The sequence below is a fragment of the Aethalodelphis obliquidens genome, unplaced genomic scaffold, assembly GCF_003676395.1.
Source record: "Aethalodelphis obliquidens isolate GAN/ISIS:26980383/991018 unplaced genomic scaffold, ASM367639v1 scaffold8, whole genome shotgun sequence".
Lineage (NCBI taxonomy): Eukaryota > Metazoa > Chordata > Mammalia > Artiodactyla > Delphinidae > Aethalodelphis > Aethalodelphis obliquidens.
Window position 1 is genome coordinate 6,956,707 of NW_020837952.1, and position 18,009 is coordinate 6,974,715.

Genomic DNA, 18,009 nt, shown 5'->3' on the forward strand with positions numbered 1-18,009 from the left:
ACAAAATAAAAGAAGAAAAAAAAGAGCCTTCTAGTAATGCTAGTACTCCATCATTGTGAGAAAACTCATCCTAGACGTGTTGAAATAAACCTCCAGGCCCAAGATGGAGCCGCTCCTGTCCAGGGTGCTACCTCAGCAAACTTTCATGTTTCTGTAAATGTTCCATGTGAGCAGAAACACAGTGTATCCAGTCAGACAATCCCATATATCAGGCCGGCTCTGGACTCTGGACTCATTTCCTTGTTCCTTCTAAATAAGGTCAGATATACAACCCCAATCAACCATGCCTTCCTTCCACGTTGGAACGTGTAACGTTTTGTAAAACTCACTGTTACCCAAAATACCTTGGGAAGGTGCTCCACTGTTTGTGAGGCACTGTACTCCCCCAATCCATGGATTGTTTTCCCTTGAATAAAGGACATCAAACTCATTACTAAATTGTTTAATTTGTCATTTGACAATGTCTGCAGCTATAAATATTCTTATCCCCCCCAAAGTCTCAAGTCTACGTACAACCTCAGCTACCCAACAGGGCAATGTTGAATTACTTCGGAGGAAATAATTTCCTCCTTCATAGGTAAATGTCTGAGGAGATTTAGAGTTAAGTATAGAGGTGGTCAAATAAACCAAACCCTGAGTTATTACTATTTTGAATTAAATTTGGGAATAGTCTATAGCTATCTAGTATTTTAAGTACAGGCATACCTCAGAGATACTGCAGGTTTGGGTCCAGACCACCACAACAAAGTGGATATTGCAGTAAAGCAAGTCACATGAATTTTGGGGTTTCCTGGTGCATATAAAAGTTACGTTTACACTATGCTGTAGTCTATTAAGTGTGCAATAGCATGATGTCTAAAAAGCAATGTACATACCTTAATTTAAAACTACTTTATTGCTAAAAAAATGCTAACCATCATCTGAGCCTTCAATAAGTGGTAGTAGTAATATCAAAGATCACTGATCACAGATCCCCATAACAAATATAATAGTAAGAAAAACATTTGAAATATTGTGAGAAATACCAAAATGTGACACAGAGACATGAAGTGAGCCAATGCTGTTGGAAAATGGTGCTGATAGACTTGCTGACACATGGTTGCCACAAATCTTCAATTTGTAAATAACACAGTATCTGCAAAGTACAATAAAGTGAAGCACAATAAAACGAGGGTTTCCTTTATTTAAAACAAGGAAGAGAATTTGGTATATTAAAGAGCAAATAGACTAACAGATTTGTCTTATAATTCCAGTTTTTAAATGTATAATGAGTATTTATTAGATTTGTGATTTTAAGATAAAAGAAAATTGTGCTAAATTCATAAACCATATTAGAAAGTTTAAGATAACTTGACTTTGCCATATTTATATGTTGTTATTTGATTTATAAAGCTTATTATTTAAGGTTTGTTTATCACACAGTTGTATTTTCAGAGAAAGTTAAATACATTAAATTTACAAATGCAGTTTAAATTTCTCAAGGGAGTTTAATTAGCAAACCAAATATTAATCAAATTCCCCCTTAAAAACTGATAAAATTTGCTAAATTTTATGGATGTAATAGATTTACAAAATGAACCAATTATTAAAGAAAAATACGTTCTTAGTTACAACTTTAGTAAATCATACATTAATTTTAACAATCAAAGTAGTCTCAGAAAAATTTTTTCTACTCACAAATGCCATGCTTAAGGATACACACTTACTCACATGCACACACACAAAACCTCATTTAACACCTATCATTACGGAAGAGGGCTTTGAGTCCCAGGAATCTGGGTAACCTAATTCCCATATGAGGCAAGGCATTCAAATTACTCTACAGAAAAATAAGCAAAAGATGAGAATACTCACTTTATAAAAGAGAAAAGCATCAATATACTTAGGAAAAGAAACTTAACCTTCTCAGTGGTTAAAGAAATGCCAAGTAAAACAAGAATGACTTTGCTATGACCAAGTGTCTTGTTTGCTTTGTTTCTTTTTCTTTTTTTTGGCTGGGCCACATGGGATGTGGGATCCTAGTTCCCCCATAGAACCTGTGCCCCCTGCATTAGCATTGGTAGTGTGGAGTCTTAACCACTGGACAGCCAGGGAAGTCCCTGCTTTGTTTCATTTTTAGTGTAAGTGTCCAAGGTTAGCAAGAACTCAGGGACATGGGTATTCATACACTGATTATGGGGGCTAAGGGTAATTTCATAGTTCATTAAAAATTTTAAAAACCCACATAATTTATGTATGCCCATTAAACCAGCATTTTTATTCAAAAATTTATCCTAAGGTAAAAATAACAACTTAAACATTTAACCACCTTGCAGTGCTGTGGATAATTGCTAAAAACTGGAAAGAATAAAACCAGCCAAGAATAAATAAAATGTGGCATATTAATACAATAAAAACTATGTGATTTAAATATGAAATAAAAGATATTTAGTACTTACATATTAAGAGAAAAAAGTATCATAAGAACACTATGACCCATTTTTTTTAGAGAATTGTTTTTAAAATTAATTTACTTTATTTTATTTTTGGCTGTGTTGAGTCTTTGTTGCTGTGCTCGGGCTTTCTCTAGTTGCGGCGAGCGGGGGCTACTCTTCGCTGCGGCGCGCGGGCTTCTCATTGCGATGGTTTCTCTTATTGCGGTGCACGGGCTCTAGGTGCATGGGCTTCAGTAGTTGTGGCATGCAGGCTCAGTAGTTGTGGCTTGCGGGCTCTAGAGCACAGGCTCTGTAGTTGTGGCACACGGGCTTAGTTGCTCCACAGCATGTGGGATCTTCCCAGACCAGGGCTCGAACCCTTGTTCACTGCATTGACAGGCGGATTCTTAACCTCTGGGCCACCAGGGAAGTCCTTATGACCCATTTTTAAAGCATATACATGATAAAGAAAACTCTGAATGTATACCCAGAAAAATATTAATAGTGGTTATCTCCGAGTGGTAGAATTATGCTATTATTTCCTCACTTTTTTTATTCATGTGTTCTAGTCTTTTACAATGCGCATATATTGCTTATATAATAAGGAAAAACAATAAAAGGGTGCATGCATGTATGTATGTGTTTGGCTTGTTTGTTCACTTGTTTTAAGGTATGAACAAACCTTAAGGTAAATGAGAAAAGCAGATGAGACCTCAGGATCTGTAGCACAGGTAAGGTTTTCTCAATGTATAATCAAGCAGTCCCTTTGATATCCACTTAAGAACAACATAAACAACATTGCTATAAGGGGAAAATATGCCTGACAAAGCACCTTTCCTTGAGAGAGCTGCTGGGGTAGAGTGCAAGCCTTCTAGTTTTATTCCTAAACTCTACCATGGCACTGTAGGTAGACGCTTTCTCATTTTAGTGCAGACCTCAGCTTGCTTTCCATGACACTGCCCAGTCTGGATTAGCTGTATTTAGCTTTGCAAAATAACTTGATTTCCTTCTTACTAGAGGTGGAAGGCAACTGGGGACTGACTGACCCCTTTCTTTTTACTAATAAAAAAAAACAACAACAAGATTAAGAAATTTGCCCAGCATCTCCCAGTTACTCAATGGTAGACCAGGACTAGAATTTCATGGTGATCTAGTCCAACCCCCATCAGGGGCATGCATCTCTTCCAGAGATGCCCATTCAACTGGTTTTACATATCATACTCAGAAGCTGTCAGGAAATTTGGGATTCTGTTTCTCAATCATTAAGTCAAGGATTGTTTTTATTGTTGTATCCTTATCTTTCTAAATCCATCTGGCTCAGATGGATTAAAATTAGCCAACATTCCTGGAAGATCACATACCAAATTATATAGGTAGAGAGAGGCAAGGAGGCAAAATAAAGGAGGTGATCTAGAAGGAAGCTGAATGGGTGGGAGGCCGAGTTAAAACTCAGCCTTGATTTGAAAATTTGTGAATAATACACAGTGTAAACTAGCTGCCTGCCTAACTCTGACTCATTCCCTAGTCAGTTCAGACATTACTTCTTCCAAGAAGCCTCCTCTGATCCCCCAAGTCTACATTAAGTGCTCCTGTCTTGTATAAGTTTCTATCAACAGCCTGTACCTCTCCTGCCATTATTTCCATAACACTTTATTATAAGTGCTTATTTATTTGTGTCTACTCCTTGGTACTGTAAGTTCCTCTAGGGTGGAAACCGTATGTGGCATGCTCACCACCATATCCCCAGCCCCTAGCACAGTGCCAGCCCCCACAGTAGCGCTTCAACACAAATCAGCTGAACCAGTGAGTAAGGTGTGGCCCTGGATTTTGGCACTTGGAGAATGTCTGCAGCAGCCCCATCCAGGCCTACCTTAGGGCACCCCAGATATAGTTTACTGGTCTCACTGAGGCCAGAGTTGGATTGCTCTAGAAAGCAAATTGCTGGTATGTCTATGTTCACGTACAGGGGTGGGTGTGTGTGTGTGTGTGTGTGTGTGTGTTTGTGTGTGTGTTTGTGTGTGTGTAGATGGGAGAATGGGGAAGACTAACATATTGGGGAGAGCGGCTATCACAGTGTAAGACCTTAGGAAACTAATTCTCTGGGAATTAAACCAGCCAACTTTGAGGGACTTGTCCCTCAAGGATCACAGCCCTGTTTGGGGCTCAGAATCAGTTGTTCTTGAACCCAAAGTCAAAAAGACTTGCTTGAATGCTGGTGACAGAGGGCCTACAGTTTTCAAAGAACTTCTATCTTCTGATTTCCAGAGAAATATGGTCCCAGGTATCCTCAAGGATGCTGTTTACCCTTTTGGGAAAGAAATGGCTGTCCTAAAGTTGCCAGGTTTTATGACAGAAACTTCACCTCCAAAGTAGTAGGGGGACTTTAACCATGGAGTGAAGAGGTTGGCAAATCCTCTTCTCCAAAACCAAGTATAAAGTTGGACAAAACTGTCAAAAATAATGGTTTAAGATCTCTGGAAATCAACCAAAAGTAAACAACAAATTGAGAATCATTTATTCATGAAAAACTTCTAGTTCTTCCAGTGAGATCAGCAGGAATCTATGATCTTGCTTGAGACTGCTCCGCTGTCCTCACTCAGCAGAGCTGGCCAGAAAGTCAGCAGCTTTACTGCCAGAGGGGGGTGGGCACAATTTCAGGCAGAAGGCTAAAACACACCACAACCTTACCAGTAGAAGTAGCAAACTTGGTAGGACATGGACAGGGAAAACCCAGAGCTCTTCTAGCCTGCGCTTGTGGCCCTGGTTGGGGCAAGCAACAGACCAGTCAGAAATTTAGCAGTGAGGTGGGACTTCCCTGGTGGTCCAGTGGTTAAGACCTCGCCTTCCAATGCAGGGGGTAAGGGTTCAATCCCTGGTCGGGGAGCTAAGATCCCACATGTTTTGGGGCCAAAAAACCAAAACATAAAACAGAAGCAATATTGTAACAAATTCAAGGAAGACTTTAAAAATGGGAAGAAAAAAAAAAAAGAAATTTAGCAGTGAGAGCCTGGAAATGAGAGCGCCATTGAAGGGCTGGAATAAGCTCTTCACACAGAGCCAGCTGACTGGAAAACTATGCACATGCATGGGGAGACCTAGGAGAGCCAAGCTGAGAGCTAAAGCCAATGCTAATTTGAGGACTGGCTGAACCCTGAATGTCCTCCCAGGCTGTGACAACCAAAAATGTCTCCAGACATTTCCAAATGTCCTCTGGTGGGAGTGGGGAAGCAATACTGTTACCAGTTGAAAACTACTACTCTAGACCAACATTTCAGAAAATAACAATTTCAAAAATTTTTTAGAAATCAGGAGAGAAATTTAAATGGTACGCTAAAAAAATTTTAACACAAAAGATGGCAGGAAATGAGGAACAGAAAAAAAAATAAACTAAGACCTAAGGAAAATAAAAGTGTTTGATACAAATCCAGTGACATTGATAATTATATTACTGTAAATGGACTAAACTTCCCCTATCAAAGGTAGAAATTGTGAGACTGGATACAAAAGCAAGACCCAATTATATGCAGTCTATAAGAGATATACTTTAGATCCAAAGACACAAACAGAATGAAAGTAAAAAGATCAAAAAAGGTATACCATGCAAATAGTAATTGTTAGAGAGCTTGAATGGCTATATTAATCAACGTTGAGAATAGAAATATTACTAGAGACAAATAGAGACGTTTTACAACATCATTACATCTGAAAAGTATAAAGTTTATAATGTATATGCAACTAACAAAAGAACCCCAAAACAACATGAAGCAAAATGAACAGAATTGAAAGGGAAAATAGACAACTCAACAATTATAGTTGAAGATTCCAATGTTTTTCTCTTGAGTATTTTTTTTAAAGATTCTTTTTTGATGTGAACCATATTTAAAGTTTTTATTGAATTTGTTACAATATTGCTTCTTTTTTTAAAGATTTATTATTTATTTTTGGCTGTGTCAGGTCTTAGCTGCAGCATGCGGGATCTTCATTGAAGCGTGTGGGATCTTTGGTTGGGGCATGCGGGCTTCTCTCTAGTTGTGGCGTGTGGGTTTTCTCTCTCTTGCTGTGGTACACGGGTTCCAGAGCACGTGGGCTCTGTAGTTTGTGGCAATGAGGGCTCTCTAATTGAGGTGCGAGAGTTCAGTAGTTGTGGTGTGCGTGGGCTTAGTTGCCCCACGGCATGTGGGATCTTAGTTCCCTAACCAGGGATCAAACACGTTGTCCCCTGCATTAGAAGGTGGATTCTTTACCACTGGACCACCAGGGAAGTTCCTATTGCTTCTGTTTTATGTCTTTGGATTTTTGGGGATGAGGCATGTGGGATCCCAGCTCCCAGACAAGGGATCGAACCTGCATCCCTGCACGGGAAGGCGAAATCTTAAGCTCTGGACCACCAGGGAAGTCTCTCGAGTATTGATAAAACAATTAGGTAGAAAATTGGTAAGATAAGGAGACTTGAACAACATTATCAATCAACTTGGTCTAACTGATAGAACAACAACAGAATACACTTTCTTCACAAGCACACATTAAACATTGTCTAGAATAAATAACATTCTAGGCCACAAAACAAGTCTCAATAAAACTTAAAAGACTGAAATCATACAAAGATTATTTTACAACCACAGAGGAATTAAATTAGAATTTAACAGCAAGAAGAAATTTGAGCAGCCACTATGGAGAATGGTATGGAGGTTCCTTAAAAAACTAAAAATAGAGTTGCCGTATGATTCACCAATCCTACTCCTGGGAACATATCCAGAAAAGACGAAAACTGTAATTCAAAAAGATATATACACCCCAATGTTCATAGCAGCACTGTTTACAATAGCTAAGACATGGAAGCAACCAAAATGTCCATTGACAGATGAATGGATAAAGAAGATGTGGTATATATATAAACATCTATATATGTGTGCGTATACATACATACATATATATATATATATGATGGAATATTACTCAGCCATAAAAAAAAGAATGAAATTATGTCATTTGCAGCAACATGGATGGACCTAGAGATTATCATACTAAGGGAACTAAGTCAGACAGAAAGACAAATATCATATGATATCACTTATATGTGAAATCTCAAAAAAAGATACAAATGAACTTACTTATAAAACAGAAATAGACTCACAGACATAGAAAACAAATTTATAGTTACAAAAGGGAAAAGGAGGAGGGATATGGGCTTCCCTGGCGGCGCAGTGGTTGAGAGTCCGCCTGCCGATGCAGGGGACACGGGTTCATGCCCCGGTCCGCGAAGATCCCACATGCCGCGGAGCGGCTGGGCCCGTGAGCCATGGCCGCTGAGCCTGCGCGTCTGGAGCCTGTGCTCCGCAGCGGGAGAGGCCACGACAGTGAGGGGCCCGCGTACCGCAAAAAAATAAATAAATAAATAAATGTGGTATGTCCATATTATAGAATACAATTCAACAATAAAAAAGAAGGAACTATTAAGATAAGCAGCAACATGGATAAGCCCCCAAACATTATTCTAAATAAAGGAAGCCAACACAAAATGCTACATATTGTATGATTCTATTTATATAAAATTTCTAAAAAAGGTAAATCTATACAAACAGGAAGCAGATCAGTGGTTGCCTAGAGGAACCTGGAGTGGAAGTACGAATTGACTTCAAACAGGCACAAGAGAACAGTTTGGATGAAGAAAATTTTTTATTACTGGACTGTATGATAGTTGCACAAATTGTATGAATTTAGTAAACAATTCTCAAACTGTACACTTAACATCAAATTCAATAAGTGAATTTGAGGTATGTAACTTATACCACAACAAAACTGTTAAAAAAAAAAGGTAAGGCTCTCTAACTGCAAAGGAATCCAAGACCAAAACTGATTGATCATAAGAAATGTCTCTGTACTCTTCTCAAATCTCTGCTGTTAAAGAGAGGCCCAGGTATGTTAGGAAAGGGGAATTCCTAGAGTCTGAAAGTCCAATCCAGAGAAATCTCAAATTCCAACCATTTGATCCATAGATTTAGAAATGCAATTATTAAAACTTTCTATCACCAAAGACTATAAAGGAAGAAGCTGTTGCTAAAGATGTCACAGAAGAATTGACTTATTCTGTGTGGCAGAGACTGCCAGCTGTCCCACAATATATATTCTCCCCTTTATCCATAATAATGGAATTTTTAGGTGAATTCATGGCTGCTCATAATGAGGACTACAGTTTCAGTCTGTCTTGCAGCTAGGTGTAACAATGTGACTAAGTTTTGGCCAATACATGTAAGCACAAGCCAGATGTGCTATGCCCTTAAAGGGCAGACACCTGTCCTTCCTTTCCCCATTGCTGCTGGCTGGAGCTACCTTGGACTGTAGGATGGCAGAGCAAAAAGACAAAGGAGTCTGAGCCCCTGACAAATTAATAGAGAAGAGATACTATATCATTCCAGGTTTTTCCATGAGGAAGAAAGAAACATCTGTCTTGTGTAATCCACAGTTAATTTTGGTGTCTGTGACATGCAGCTGAAACCACATCCTATAATAAGAACATGATCTCTTGTATACAGTCCAGAGGGTATAGAGTGTGGGCAGTTGTTTCCAAATGTATCCATTAACCATTCAGAAAGGAACAAAGGACGGGAAGGACAGAGGGAGGAAGGAAGGAAAGGTGAGGGAAGGGTGAAGGGAGGAAGGGAAAGAGAGACAAAGGCAGAGGCAGACATTTCTATCCAGCCCTGATATGGAGCATTTTCCTGCTGAGTAAACAAGGAGACCAGTATATACTTAGGGAGAATGGTTGTGATTCTTAAACCTCTCTTTCTTCATGTAAAGGAGAACAAAAGCCAAATGAGAAATGCCAGGAACAAAAGCCAAATGAGAAATGAAGCCATCCTGTCATGGAAAGGGAGGCTCTTCCAGGCTTATTGTTCCAGATCTGAGCCCAGAGCTCATGAAAAGCTCCCATGATGAGGCTGTGGACTGAAACAGGACAGGACACTGGAGAGTCAAAGGACGACCTGATGAGGCTGCCTGGACAGGAGAAGAGGAAGAAATTTTCTTCAAGATAAAGTTGCAAAAGGCAGGAAATTATTTTGAAATTATTATGCCCAAGACTACGCCAGTGCTGGAGGAGGAAGGGCATAAACATAGATGGGAGACAGACATTGTGGTGAGTGGCCTCTGGGATTCAGACAAATTCTTGCCTTGTGAAAACACAGTGAAAGAGTGAAGGAGGGTTCGGAAACTGGAAGAGAAGGAACCAGCCTCTTCCACAGGCTTGCAAGAAGGGCCATATGCAGGAACCAAACAGGCAGAAAAACACTTTTCCCCAGGAACAAGGATCTAGCAGAATACATCAAAATTCTAAGACCTCAAACTAAGCCACCAAAAAGTGTAATAAATTGAAGATGAAGAAGAAATTGATCAAATATGCCCTTTCTAAATGCTGCCACTAGCAAGCTAAGAAATCTCTATTCTTGCTTGAGCAGATGGCTGGAAGGATATGCAACTGCTACAAGAGTAGATTCTGTAGAAAACAGTCACTGCCTCCAAGAATTTGAAGAGTGTCAGACTTGGAGAGGCCCACAACCCTGATTAACTTGAAATGCTGCCTTTTTCATCTATTAAAAAATGTACACATACATATTAATTGTAGAAATGATACCTAGGAATAAACTTAACCAAGGAAGTGAAAGACCTGTACTCTGAAAACTAAAAGACATTGAGGCAAGAAATAGAAGATGACACAAATAACTGGAAAGATACACCATACTCATGAATTGGAAGAATCAGTATTGTTAAAAAAACAAAAACAAAAAAACAAGGCAATCTACAGATTCAATACAATCCCTATCAAAACACCAACGGCATTTTTCACAGAGCTAGAACAAATAATCCTAAAATTTGTATGGAATCACAAAATACCCTGAACAACCAAAGTAATCGAGAGGGGAGAACAAAACTGGAGACATCACACTTCCTGATTTCAAACTATAATACAAAGTTACAGTAATCAAAAGAGTATGGTACTAGCATAAAAACAGACACATAGACCAATGGAACAGAATGGAGAGCCCAGAAATAAATCCATGCTCATATAGTCAATTAATCTACAACAAAGGAGGCAAAAATATACAATGGGGAAAAGACAGTCTCTTCAATAAGTGGTGTTGGGCAAATTGGACAGTAACATATAAAAGAATGAAACTGGACTACTTTCTTACATCATATGCAAAAACAAACGCAAAATGGATTAAATGGAAGATACCATCATCTTAGAGATCCCACCCAACACCAGCTCCCATTGATTTATCAAGGGAAGGGCCTCTGACTCAAGCTAGGCTTATGATAGAGCCCTCGACCCCTGATTACAATTAACTGATTCAGGGATTGTCATCTGATCCAAGTACTTTTTTTTTTAACTTGGCTCCATGATGATGAAGCTATGAGATGTGAGGTTCGGAGATGTCAAAGGCCATGTGTCACTGTGAAGAGGAAACCAGTCTCAGAGAGAAGCTAAGGTGTGGACAGGAGCCAACACCTCCACTTATGCACTCTTTCCTACTGAAAGTTTCCAGCCCCTCTTTCCTACTCTAAGATACCAACTCAGCAACCCACTCCTTTCTCTCCTTCCTTTCACCCTCTATCGTATCATTGCCATCAGTACACAAACATGATGCTATTTCTCCCATCTTCAAAATGAATGGAGTCTCTTGACTCTGCTTCCCTTCCAGCAACTGCCCCATTTCTCTGTTTCTTATTAGAGCAAAACTCCTTGGAGGAGCTCCCTGTACTCATGGTCTCCAATTCTCCTCCTACCCTTCACAGAAATGACTTTCTGAGATAGATAACCAAGAGGGAGCAGGCCATGGAATGGAGATCACCTGATGATGAGAAGAGCCAAAACATGGGACCTGGTCTGGGCAGGACCCACTCTGGGAAGAGTGGGGGGTGTTCCATGAGGCTTTGCATGAGACCACCAAGGTTGTGGGGATGGACATAAAGAACGCAGAAAAGGCAAGTGGAAGTGAGGGATTGTGCCGGGACTAACCTCATAATCGGCGGTGGTGCCAATGGATCATTTGGGGAGAATTTGTCCTCCCATATAGCATATAATTACGTAGCATTTACTGTGGACTATGCACTATTCTATGTGCTGTACACTTTTCTTTTTTTTGCATGTCTTTTTTATTGAATTTTATTTTATTTATTTTTTTATACAGCAGGTTCTTGTTAGTTATCTATTTTACACATATTAGTGTATATATGTCGATCCCAATCTCCTAATTCATCCCACATATTACCACATTTAATCGTTGCTACAACCCTATGCAATAGATACTATTATTATCTCCATTTTTGCATATGAGGAAAATGAGGCACAGAGGGATTAAGTAATTTGCCCAAGTTCATACAGCTAGTAAGAGGCAGATGAGGATTTGAACCCAGGAAATCTGATTCCACATCTATGATTTTTAACCACTATTTGAAGGGAAATAAAAGGCTTGCCATGCAAAAAGCACGTCCAGGTGCCCGAATCCACCCAAATCGCCTCTCTCAGGTCCCTCCTATAAAGAGTCTGGAGCCAGGACCATTGGGGTGTCCATGACTATGCAGTCATCACAAAAAAACTGTCACCCTGGAATCTACAGGTGGTTCATATAAGCTCAGGTCAAGTTGTTTCTTTCTTTTGAAATGTTTTCCACCTCATTCCCTTCCCCTCTGTCTTTTGGAAACTTATTCCCTCTCTTTGCTTTCCCAGGTATTTACCCCTGTAGCCCCTTGTCAACAGTTTCCTTCCTCTTCTAGATTTTGATAGGAATCTGCTGGACACTGCCAGCAGACAGAAGTCCAAAGTCCTAGAAATTAGGGGGATTCAGGCTGAACAAGGGAAATTTGGGAGAGAGTAGGAAAAGAACCCCCTCTCTCCATAAACTGCTAAGTCTCCCCATTTGCACAGAAGACAGGGCACCAATTCTCTAGCTTGGCCTGTGACTTCCCAGCTCCATCATCTGGCTCCACCTCACCTTTACAAAGTTTTTTATATCCATTACCTCATGTATGCTTTACCAGAGCCGCTTGAGGGGAGATATTATTATTCCCACTTTACTGGGAAAGACATTGAATCACTGAGGGGTTAGATGACTTTTTTTTTTTTCGGTACGTGGGCCTCTCACTGTCGTGGCCTCTCCCATTGTGGAGCACAGGCTCCGGACACGCAGGCTCAGCGGCCATGGCTCACGGGCCCAGCCGCTCTGCGACATGTGGGATCTTCCCGGACCGGGGCACGAACCCGTGTCCCCTGCATCGGCAGGTGGACTCTCAACCACTGCGCCAGAGTGGAGAATTTTATCACAGGTATCCAGACTTCAACTCCCATGTCTCACTGCACCAGCATGTGCAGGAGCTCTGAGCAAAGACCTCTGCTGTGGGTCTTGCTTTTCCACATTAAAAGTATTCAAATGATCTGAGGTGAAATCAAAGTTCTTGAAACAGGACATGGCGTAATGTATATATAAGAACTTTGTAACACTGTGAAGTGCTATACAAACATGATTTGTTATTAAATAGTTTGTACTTATATGAAGCATGTTTATATACCTACAGCTACATGCCATGGAGTGTGACTGAGTAGAATCAGCTGCTGTCTTGGATCCAGATGATTGCTCTTTTCTGTCAAAGTAAATAACTAAGAGCTCATTTTATAACTGGATAGTGTCTCTCCCTTATTTAATAGACTGGTGTCATCTCATGGGGCCACTACTTGGAATAAGAGGACATCCAGATTAAGAGAAATATACCTAAGTCATATCTCTGTCCCCCACACACTCCTTTACTCAGTGGGTGGCTACAGCAATGTTGTCTTGGTGACATCCAGGATGTCCCCAGCCTGTCTGACGTTTGGTTCCTCAGCTGCTGCACCCCCTTCCCCATCAGACACGCAGCCAGCACCCTCAAGCCTCACAGGTCCAGCTGCCTGGCCAGCAAGTTCCCAAAGCCTGAGTCCCATGTCACAATTAAGTCATAGTTGTCTTGGAGGTGGCTCACCCCTCACTGGTCTTCGCAGATAACAGTGCAGAAGATGGAAGAACCCCCTGGGGGAGTTTTCCTCCTCCTTCAGTAGGAGAAATTCAGATCTCTCCTTTCCCGGCAACCTTGGAAGAGTTGGCATTTCTCTCCTTACCTACAAAGCCCTCTGAAATGTCTCCTAAGTGGAGTCTCAATTCTGCCTTTGAAAATTGTTTACTTGCAGTTCATATTCATTTCCTGGTTGAAACTTGTCCCTGACTATTAAATAAACACACACAATTTAAAAAAATCCTCACTCCTCCTGTTCCTCTGTCAGAAATTCCAAAAGGAACATTTTGTTATTGTTTCAAGTTTGGCATTAAAATTCTCTGTATCATTTTGTTCTGGTCCAGATGCAGTATTTACACTGCCGTTGCCCAAGAATATCTCAAATATTCTGGCCAGGCAATAGTTCAGTGACCAGCAAGTCCCAATTACTCTGGATGGTGCTCTGTCCTCCCACCTCCCATCACTTCTGAGTTGAGGTTGACAGGAGATCAGACAGCTGAGGCTCAGGGGAAAGGCAGGCATGCCCCATAGGAGAAAAGGAGGCCATGGAGGACAGAGGCTCCCCTCCTTTCATGGGGAAGGAGCTGGAAGAGAGGCCCATGCAAGTCTAGCTAGAAGAGGTTCAGAAGGTTTATGGAAACAGAAGCAAAAGCCACATCACAGCTGCTGGCTAGAAAACCCTGCTACAAATGTGTGTGGACAGAGGTGCTCCCCAGGGTGAAATTAAGCACATGCTCAACGAATAGCATTCAGAAATAGAAGGACCTGCTCTGCCAGTTACTTTTAAGGTATGTAATTACCCTCTCTGAGTCTCAGTTTCTTCCTCATTAAAACTGAATAATAATATCCTTCTTTCAAGGTTGTTGTGAATATTAAAGTGCTTAGAACAGTGCCTGGTATTCAGTAACCACTATGTAAGTGTTTGCTATTGTAGTGTGTGGTGAACGGCAGGGACTGGAATCCTCTCTGCCATTTATTAGCTATGTAATCTTTTTTTAAAATTAGTTAATTAATTAATTTTTGGCTGTGTTAGGTCTTCATTGCTGTGCGCAGGTTTTCTTTTTAGTTGCAGCAAGCAGGGGTGGCTAGTGGGGGCTACTCGTCGTTGTGGTGCATGGGCTTCTCATCGCGGTGGCTTCTCTTGTTGCGGAGCACGGGCTCTAGGTGCGTGGGCTTCAGTAGTTGTGGCACGCAGGCTCAGTAGTTGTGGATCGCGGGCTCTAGAACGCAGTCTCAGTAGTTGTGGTGCACGGGATTAGGTGCTCTGCAGCATGTGGGATCTTCCCGGACCAGGGCTCAAACCCATGTCCCCTGCATTGGCAGGCGGATTCTTAACCACTGTGCCACCAGGGAAACCCCATTAGCTATGTAATCTTGTACAAATCACTTAACTTTCTGAGTCTTGGTTTCCTCCTTTATAAAATAGGGATAAAACCACAGGGCTTGTTGCAGGGGTTAAATAAAAATTAAATGGATAGTATTTGGAAAACACAGTGCTTGGGACAGAGTAAATGTCCAATAAATGCTAATTATTATTATTTCTATGATTTTGTTGTTACATTTCTCTCACCATCTCTAGTCTTGCTCCTCTTGTACCCCTCCAGTCCAGTTCATTCCAACTCATTCCTTAAGGGCAGCAAAATTATCTTCTTTAAAAGTAAGTAGCCTCAGAATGAATCTATAGTGACAGCAAGCATGTCAGTGGTTATCTGGAGCTAAGGCAGAGGAGAGGGAGGATGAACTGCAAAAGGGCACCAGGGAAATTTCTAGGGTGAGAGAAATGTTCTATATATTGACTAATGGTGGATGCACAGGTATATTCGTATGTCAAAACTCATCAAACTTTACAATTTAAAGGATGCATTTTGTTATATATAAATTTTGCCTCAATAACTAGTTGTTTCAAAAGGTAAGCAGCCTCCCTGGTCTTCTATTAATTACATTACTATATTTTCTCTTTTCCATGACATTTATCAGTATATAAAATTATTTCATTCATTTCTTTATATGTCTATTCCCCAACTCCTCCCCCCATCAGAATAGAAACTCTTTGAGGGCAAGGGCTCTGTCTGTCTTGTCCACCACTATAACTCTGGCATTTAGAACTATGCCCAGAACACAGTAAGAGCACAGTAAATTCTTCTTGAATTTATTCAGACTAACTGATTAAAATCGTTCAATGGTTCTACCACCGAATTATACGCTGATTTCATCCATTCTCATCATCCTCACTCCACTACTTTAACCTAAGGTAACAATAATTTCTTGCTTGGATTATGCAATCGTCTCTCTGGAGGGTGTCCTTGCTTCTACCACTGTCCCCTCATTTCAGTCTCCAAAGAGCTCTTACAGTGATCTTTAAAAAATTTAAATCAGGTCACATTACTTCTCTGCTTTAAAAAAAAATGTGGAGGGCTTCCCTGGTGGCGCAGTGGCTGAGAGTCCGCCTGCCGATGCAGGGGACACGGGTTCGTGCCCCGGTCCGGGAAGATCCCACATGCCACGGAGTGGCTGGGCCCATGAGCCATGGCCACTGAGCCTGCGCGTCCGGAGCCTGTACTCCGCAACGGAAGAGGCCACAGCAGTGAGAGGTCTGCGTACCGCAAAAAAAAAAAAAAAAAAAAAAAAAAAATGTGGAAATAATTTGATTAAGAGGCTGAATAAGTGAATAAGAAAAGGAAAGCCAATTTAAAACTCTAGGAAAATACAAAAGCTATATAAGAAAAGTTGTGATCCTAATATGAAATAAACTAAAATGTAAAATTGGAGCACTTATAAATTTCAGTCCACAAATTCAGAACTACCTCAACTATTAATGATGGGGTGGGGGAATAGCCCTCAGAGCAAAAAACTAAGTCTTCTATCTGCATAGGTTACCTCTTAAATGTCTGTTGTGCCAGGACTTCCCTGATGGCACAGTGGTTAAGAATCTGCCTGCCAATGCAGGGACACTGGTTCGAACCCTGGTCTGGGAAGATCCCACATGCTGCGGAGCAACTAAGCCCATGTGCTAGAACTACTGAGCCTGGGCTCTAGAGTCCATGAGCCACAACTACTGAGCCCACGTGCCTAGAGCCCGTGCTCTGCAACAAGAGAAGCCACCGCAATGAGAAGCCCACGCACTGCAATGAAGAGTAGCCCCTGCTCGCTGCAACTAGAGAAAGACCGCACGCAGCAACGAAGACCCAATGCAGCCAAAATAAATAAATAAATAAAAGAAAATTTAAAAAAAAAGTTTATTGTTCCAGTCTACATGCCTTTTTTTTTTTTAATGTAAGTAAGCAGAGTGCCTTTTTTTTTTTTTTTTGGCTGCGTTGTCTCTTCATTGTTGCGTGCGGGCTTTCTCTAGTTGTGGCGAGCAGGGGTTACTCTTGGTTGTGGTGTGCGTGCTTCTCATTGCGGTGGCTTCTCTCGTTAGCATGGGCTCTAGGTGCACGGGCTTCAGTAGTTGTGGCACACAGGCTCAGTAGTTGTGGCTTGTGGTCTAGAGCGCAGGCTCAGTAGTTGTGGCGCACGGGCTTAGTTGCTCCGTGGCGTGTGGGATCTTCCCGGACCAGGGATCGAACCCGTGTCCTCTGCATTGGCAGATGGATTCTTAACCACTACGCCACCAGGGAAGTCCCTACATGCCCTTTATATCTGGTGAATCTCTACTGCCTTCCTGCCATGGTGGGACACATATGTCTTCTGTGAGGTCACCCAGAGTCTCATGTGCCTAAACACACAACGCAGCTGGGACTATCTTGAGTCTTGCCACTTCCCCAACATACTACCAAAAAGTGAACCCTGGTCTTCCCTCATCAGAATTAACCAAAGTGAATATTCTAGTCTTAGGGGAAAGGCCCTGCTTCTCTGAGACATTGTATAAACCCACAAGACACATTCCCTTTTGCTTCTTTCCCTAAATCCTATTAAAGATATTAAGGTTGGGGGAAACTAAATCTGGAGAAAGTACAAGAAATGTATTTATTCTATTCCATTAGATGTCTCACCCTAGGTAAAGAAGTACCAAATTGGCTCCTTGCTTGAGTGGGGAAGGGGGAAATAAGAAACCAAGGAGCAATGAAAATGTGTAAATTAATATCTCAAAATATTACCTAGCTATAGGTAGTATGGCTACTCCCCCTAGTAAATTTTTGTGTCTTCAACAAAGAAAATTTATTTTTGACCTAGATTTAACCTTCTCAATAGCATGGAGTCTGAGGTTTGAATGTTCCAGGGCAATAGGCACTGTGACTGTCTCCCCAACATTCCCATTCTGTCTTGTGATTGATCTAAACAATTCGTGGCAATTTACCCCCTTGTCAGTGACTGGTCCACAGATGGACAAACCTAAGCCATCCAGGTCTCATTTGGGTCAATGTGATTTTTTTTTAAATATAAATTTATTTATTTATTTATTTTTGGCTGCATTGGGTCTTCATCGTTGGGTCTTCGTTGCCATGTGCAGGCTTTCTTTAGTTGCGGTGAGCAGGGGCTACTCTTCGTTGGGGTGCACGGGCTTCCCATTGAGGTGGCTTCTCTTTTGCGAAGCGCGGGCTCTAGGCGCATG

General features: G+C 41.1%; 1 long non-coding RNA gene across 1 annotated transcript in view; it reads right to left on the reverse strand.

Moving 5' to 3' along the window:
• The window catches only part of LOC113620615 (uncharacterized), a 42,427-nt gene extending 26,551 nt beyond the window's left edge, over positions 1 to 15,876 (reverse strand). Inside the window, exon 1 of the long non-coding RNA XR_003432840.1 lies at positions 15,028 to 15,876. This is a non-coding gene — a long non-coding RNA (uncharacterized LOC113620615). The remainder of the gene's footprint in view (positions 1 to 15,027) is intronic.
• Between the last annotated feature and the right edge of the window lie 2,133 nt (positions 15,877 to 18,009).